Here is a 7,884-nt window from a genome sequence, read left to right as displayed (position 1 = left end):
AAATTATCCGCAAAGTTTCAGATTGAATTACATGGTAACATGAGCTGACTTAAGGTTTGGTTACTCGAGGTAGCATTGAGTGGTAAAGCTAGGGATTCACGTTTGTTAGGTCCGTGTTTCGATCTGGCTTGTCGCTCTAAATAGTTTCTACTTGGGTTAAGAATCAGGCTTAAGCCTAGCAATCCCACCCATAAATCATTTATATGATATATATATATATATATATATATATATATATATATATATATATATACTGTATAAATATATATATATATATATATATATATATATATATACAGTATATATATAGATATATATATATGTATATATATATATATATATATATATATATATATATATATATATATATATATATATACTCTCCCTTTCTGAGTGGAGATACCTTAACGTGCTGAAAGGGTATGTGTATCGCCATGCTCGCCAAAGCTGTACTAGTCAGGACCACCCATAATAGGTTGGTTTGCTGTGAGCAATCATACTGAAGTATCCCATCATCACCAATCCGCAGTGGCCAGCATGGTGATGGAAACTAGCCAAACCCCAGACATGAATAAGAACATGTCTGAGGCCTTTGTCTTATAGTGGACTAGAAACGGATGCATTTGTTGTTTATATATATATATATATATATATATATATATATATATATATATATGTATATATATAAATATATATATATATATATATGTATATATATAAATATATATATATATATATATATATATATATATATGATAAATTTTGCACATTTTTACGTGTTTTTCATATTCAAATAAGCCATATATATTTTTGATACATTAATGTCTGGATACTCTTAACGACCTTCGTGGCCAAGTGGGTTAGTCACTGTCTGTACAAGCTTGCCGACCAGGGTTCGATTCCCGGCCGGAGCCAAGCTCTTGTCTTTGTGTGATTTCGCCTGGGGCTCTGATCCCGAGGTCGTTAAGAGAATCCAGACATTAATATATCAAAAATATATATGGCTTATTTGAATATGAAAAACACGTAAAAATGTGCAAAATTTATCATATATATATGTATATATATATATATATATATATATATATATATATATATATATATATATATATATTTACTGTATATGTATGTGTGTGTTATTTACAATGCTTAACTTGAAAAAAACCTTTGGTTCAGGAGTAAATTGGAAAGACAAGACAAGCAAAATCCAAGGTAATTAATTGGGAAACATGGCAAAGACAGAGATTAACTGTGATGGCTTCCGGTGAGATACGTGTAAGGCAAGGAGAAGCCATGTCTGACAATGGTGTGCTTGATTGGAAAGATGGGCATACAGACAGACAGACAGACACGGTGAAGATCAGTATGAAAAAAAGACAGATTCTTGTGATCGAGGGTAGACAGAAACGCAAGTAGACATGTAAAGTAATATTGTAATATTTTCCCTGTTATGGCCCCTGGGCTTATAGCATCCTGCTTTTCCAACTAGGGTTGTAGCTTAGTAAGTAATAATAATACTAATAATAATAATAATAATACTAATAATAATAATAATAATAATAATAATAATAGACAGAAAATCAAAATTTCCAGTCAGTCGACAGAGAGGACAACAAGGGTGAGACAGAAAAGAAAAGTCGTAAACGGAAGACAGACTGTCAGTGACAGAATAATACAGTCAGGATACAGAAGGACGAACAGACCTGTAAACGAGTCAAATACGAAGGCAGAGACAGACAGGAAATCTTACTAGGGTCACAGCCAGAGAAGAGCCCGGTAACAAAGACCTGAAAGAACAGAGGCAAAACAGAATTCCTGATAAAAAAAAAATGTTAGACAGAATTCCTGGTTGCAAAAATAAAGCAGACAGAATTCCCGATAGCAAAAAAAAAAAGTCAGAATTCCTGATAGCAAAAAAAAAAAAAAGGCAGACAGAATTCCTGATATAAAAAAAATCCTAATAGCAAAAAAAGAAAAACAAAACAGAATTCCTGATAGCAAAAAAAAAGGCAATCAATTCCTGATATGGAAAAAGACAGAATTCCTGAGAGCAAAAAAAAAGAAAAAAGAATTCTTGATAGCAAAAAATAAAGCACACAGAATTTCTGATATAAAAAAAGACAGAATTCCTGATAGCAAAAAAAAAAAAAAAAACAGACAGAATTCCTGATATCCAAGAGAAACAGAATTCCTAATAGCAAAAAAAGAGAAAAAAAAAACAGAATTCCTGATAGCAAAAAAAAAAAGGCAGACAGAATTCCTGATATCCAAGAAAAACATAATTCCTAATAGCCAAAAAAAAAAAACAAAGAAAAAAAACAGCATTCCTGATAACAAAATAAGGCAGACAATTCCTGATATCCAAAAAGAAAAAAAAAACAGAATTCCTAATAGCAAAAATAGAAGAAAAACAGAATTCCTGATAGCAAAAAAAACAAAAAATACATACAGAATTCCTGATAGCGAAAAACAGACAGACGTTCAAAGACGAAGATAACACAATTACACAGTCACAAACAGACTACCAGACGAGAGACCGTTAACTTTCAAATGTGTCGGGTGGGAGACCAACGGCAAGATGGTAATTTGATTAATTCAATGTTACTTTTTCCAGTTTCTTTCTTCTTTTTCTTCTTCTTCTTCTTCTTTTTCTTCCATTTTATTTTAATGTTGCTATTCTTAAAATATTTTATTTTTCCTTTTTTCCGTTCCTCACTGAGCTATTTTCCTTTCCTCACTGAGCTATTTTCCCTGTGGGGCTCCTGGGCTTATAGCATCCTACTTTTCCAACTAGGGTTGTAGCTTAGCAAGTAATAATAATAATAATAATAATAATAGGAGATCTGGCTCAATCTCTGGAGCCAATGTACTCCCCTGCAAATATGATACGAAAGAAAACATTAGATCTAATCAGTACAGTTGACAAATTTTACTGTTAGTCTGTTGGTTAATGTTAGCTCATTCACCGAATGGAATGAATAATGGAATGAATATCTCTATTATTTATAGAAGGAAAGTTTCGAAGCTTCAGGGATAAGGCCCTCTCTGGGCAATCCCCCCTACCCCCCACCCCCTACCCCCACCCCACCCCACCCCACCACACACACACACACACACACACACAAGGAAAGTTGAGTAAAGTCGAATGATTTTAAATCTTTAGATCAGAATCTTTTCATATTTAGCATACCATTTACCCCTTTCCGAGTGGGGATACCTCAACGCGGTGAAAGCGTTTACGTGTCACCATGATCAGCAGAGCTGTACTAGATAGGGCCAACCATACTAGGATGGTTTGCTTTGAGCCATCTGACAAAAATCTCTCCCCCCCCCAATCAACCGCCAGTGGGCCAACTTTGTGATGAAAACTGGCCAAACCCCAGGACATGTCTGAGGCGTTTGTCCTGCAATGAACTAGACACGGCTGCATTTCTTGTTTTCAGTTTAACATTGTTATTGATCTTGATATTTGCAGTATATTTTTACTTCAACGTTTCTTTTCCATTCTGGATTGCTTTCCCTGTTATTATTATTATTATTATTATTATTATTATTACTACTACTACTACTACTACCACTACTACTACTACTACTATTATTATTATTATTATTATTATTATTATTACAAGCTAAGCTACAACCCTAGTTGGAAAAGCAAGCTGCTATAAGCCTAAGGGCTCCATCAGGGATAAATAGCCCAGTGAGGAAAAGGAAGCAAGGAAATAAATAAACTACAAGAGAAGTAATAAACAATCAAAATAGACTATCTTACGAACAGTAACAACATTAAATTAGGCCACTGGGGCTCACAGTATCCTACTTTTCACACCATTGCTACAGCTTTAATACTAATGAGGACAATAAATAATCCTTTGAAAATGCCTGTGACATCGAACACCAGCAACCCTAGAAAGATCTGTAAGTCCCTAGAAATCCTCTCAAGGCAGGTTTTGGTGTCCTCCGAGAGGCCCTGGCAAACACTAGTGGAAACGTAGCCTTAGGGGGCCTCACAAGAACTAGGAGTAAAACTGAAGCGGCCAGTATGAAGGTCGTTGGAAAAGATTACGTTTTTAGAAGGCGTTTGTAGGTAACTAAATAAGACTTTGCTGGTAAGATGTGTTAGTGGGTATTGGTGTAAGGTTGTTTTCCCGCTCGTTTTACTTGATTGAGACTCAATTTCATATATATATATATATATATATATATATATATATATATATATATATATATATATATACTGTATATGTAGTATATATATATATATATATATATATATATGTGTGTGTGTGTGTGTGTGTATAGTATATATATAAATAAATAAATATATATATATATATATATATATATATATATATATATATATATATATATATATATGTATACTGTATATATATGTATATATATACTGTATATATATATATATATATATATATATATATATGTATATATATATATATATATATATGTATATATATACTGTATATATAAATGTATATATATATACATATACTGTATATATATATATGTATATATATATACTGTATATATATATATATATATATATATATATATATATATATATATAGTGTGTATGCATTGTGACAGGATTCACCTTTCTTTTCAAGTACATTCTTTATTCTTTATTTCAGTTTTTGAATATCTTGCAAAATTTTTTAATTCGCTATATGTTGATTAGGTGGTGTAAGGAGACGTCGAGAAGTTCATTAAACTAGAGTAACCAAAGAAACTGAAGGAAATAAATTAATATATTCTATTTATTGTCATAATAACGGCCTCCTGCAGCCTAGCCTGGAATGAATCAGACCACAGTAGTGATAAGCTATCTTAATTGTTGATAGAATAGTGCATTATCCTCTAGTCTTGTGTAATGTCATGGCCTTAGTACCATGAACCTCCACTATCTGACTTGGGTTAGAGTTCTCTTATTTGAGGGTATACTCAGGCGCACTATTCTATGATTTGATCCAGTGATTACGTAACATACAAGAAACAAACAAGCAATGTAATAAGCTAAGAATACGCCTATATAAATCTTTTCTTAGACTTAAGACTTTTGCCCAAGCAGTTCTGGTTATTATTATTATTATTATTATTATTATTATTATTATTATTATTAATACCTAAGCTACAACCCTTGTTGGAAAAGCAAGATGCTACAAGCCCAAGGGCTCCAACAGGGAAAAATAGCCCAGCGAGGAAAGGAAGTAAGGCAATAAATAAACGATATGAGAAATAATGAACAATTAGAATAAAATATTTTAAAAACAGTAACAATATCAAAACAGATATTTCATAAATACGCTACAAAAAGACTTCTGTCAGTTTGTTCAACTTGAAAACATTTGCTGCAAGTTTGAACTTTTGTATATTTTTTTTCTTTTTTTCTTAATTGTGGATTCATGGTCTACACATGTTTAGTTTCCCTCCCTTTCGGCGTCACTAGAGAAAGACTGGATAAGTATGTGTGACGGGAAGAGAGAAGGTTGTGATTAAAAAACAGTATGAAGGCAACTGAGTAAGTTTATTATAGAACACTCTCCTTTATATACAAAAGCTCAAAGCAACAAGAAATTTCATGTTCAAAAACAGACACCGTTACAGATGAAAAAAACAGACATGTTTATTCTGGTTCTATTTAGTGCGAGGGAAGAGCGAAGATACAAGCATAATATATACACAAAATGAACTATGTACGATCGTGTGACACACGGTTGGTACATATGAATGTAACTCCCGAGTCTTGGCTGAGTGTAGGCTAACAGTGTGAAACAAGATTATGAAGCAATGGGGAAGTTTTGGCTCTAGTTAATTATCTATATTGATTATTAGCCCCTAAATGCCAATGAAGAAAACTTTTTGTGTTAACTTCTGTGAAAGTTGTAGGTGCTATGATAACTGTCCCATTTAGTCTTAATCTGGTAGAACAACAATGAACTTTCTGTGAAGAGAATTCGTCATTATCATTATTATTATTAATTTCTAAGTTACAACCCTAGTTGGAAAAGCAGGATGCTATAAAACCAGGGGCTCCAACAGGGAAAATAGCCCAGTGAGGAAAGAGAACAAGGAAAAATAAAATATTTCAAGAACAGCAACATTAAAATACATACCTCCTATATAAACAATAAAAAAATTAACAAGAGGAAGAGAAATAAGATAGAATAGTGTGCCCGAGTGTACCCTCAAGCAAGAGAATTCCAACCCAAGACAGTGGAAGGCCATGGTACAGAGGCTATGGCACTACCCAAGACTAGAGAACAATGGTTTAATATTGGAGTGTTCTTCTCCTAAAAGAGCTGCTTACCATAGCTAAAGAGTCCCTTCTACCCTTACCAAGAGGAAAGTGGCCACTGAACAATTACAGTGCAGTAGTTAACCTCTTAGGTGAAAGAAGAATTGTCTGGTAATCTCACTGTTGTCAGGTGTATGAGGACAGAGGAGAATCTGTAAAGAATAGGCCAGACTATTCGGTATATGTGTAGACAAATAGAAAATGAACCGTAACCAGAGAGAAGGATCCAATGCAGTACTGTCTGGCAAGTCAAAGGCCCCCATAACACTCTTGCGGTAGTATCTCAACGGGTGAGTGTGCCCTGGCCAACCTACTACCTATAGTTGCCGATAGTTTTAGCTAATTGAAAGTCTGTTAACAGAAATAAGAAAGAGGAATAATAAATTAAGTAAATAGAAAGATTCGAAGGCCAAGTACTAGCTAGCTAGAAGGTGAATAATAAATGCGGTAAACAAAGCTTTGAAGGCAAGTACTAGCTAAAATAGGAATGATAAATGAGGTAAACAGGAAGATTAGAATCCCAAGTAATAGTCTATACGTTGTATTCTACATTAATTCGTACTTAATCCACACTGTTATTTAACAACTTAACCAATAGTTCCTTGGGTCTTACCTAAATCTGGCATGACTTTCTAGAAATGAAATTGTTGCATTTTGTGAATCAGTAACCGAGTTTCTTTTGACGAGATATTCATGCACCAATGTTTTTCCTGTTTTGATAAAATTGTCGCTTTTTGTTGAACCGTTTCTTTTGACGTGATATTCGTGGACTGAAACTTCGTTCTCTGATCTGTGCCACGGAGTTTAAGCGATGCTTTGGTGGGATGAGGGAAATGTTTGACAGAACTTAAAGGAATGTTTGTTGAGTCCTTGCCTCTTCTTTATTATTATTATTATTATTATTATTATTATTATTATTATTATTATTATTATTATTATTATTAACTGCCAAGCTACAACCCCAGTTGGAAAAGCCCAGTGGCTCCAACAGGGAAAACAGCCCAGTGAGGAAAAGAAACAAGGAAAAAATAAATATTTTAAGAATAATAAAATAAATATCTCCTATGTAAACTATAGAAACTTTAACAAAACATGAGGAAGAGAAATTAGATAGAATAGTGTGCCCGAGTGTACCCTCAAGCAAGAGAACTCTAACCCAAGATAGTGGAAGACCATGGTACTGAGGCTATGGCACTACCCAAGACTAGAGAACAATGGTTTGATTTTGGAGTGTCCTTCTCCTAGAAGAGCTGCTTACCATAGCTAAAGAGCCTCTCCTACCCATATCAACAGGAAAGTAGCCACTGAACACTGTTCACTTTAGTATGTTGACACAGTCGTCCAACTTCTTAAGCATTATTTTGCGCATGTTTTCATCTTTCATTGAAAAACAACCAAATTACTTGTTACTTATGAGTAGTTTTCCAGGCCCGACTCCGTAGGGCCTCCCTCGTTCATATTTCACTTAACATCTATATTCTAGCATGATGCACTTTTCATTCAAGTCGTAGCATTCAGTGAATAACTGTGTTTTTAATTTCTTCTTAAAACTCTGCAGTCTTTCACTGTTC

The sequence above is a fragment of the Palaemon carinicauda genome, chromosome 20 (assembly GCF_036898095.1).
Source record: "Palaemon carinicauda isolate YSFRI2023 chromosome 20, ASM3689809v2, whole genome shotgun sequence".
Taxonomy (NCBI): Eukaryota; Metazoa; Arthropoda; class Malacostraca; order Decapoda; family Palaemonidae; genus Palaemon; species Palaemon carinicauda.
This window is presented reverse-complemented; position numbering follows the sequence as displayed.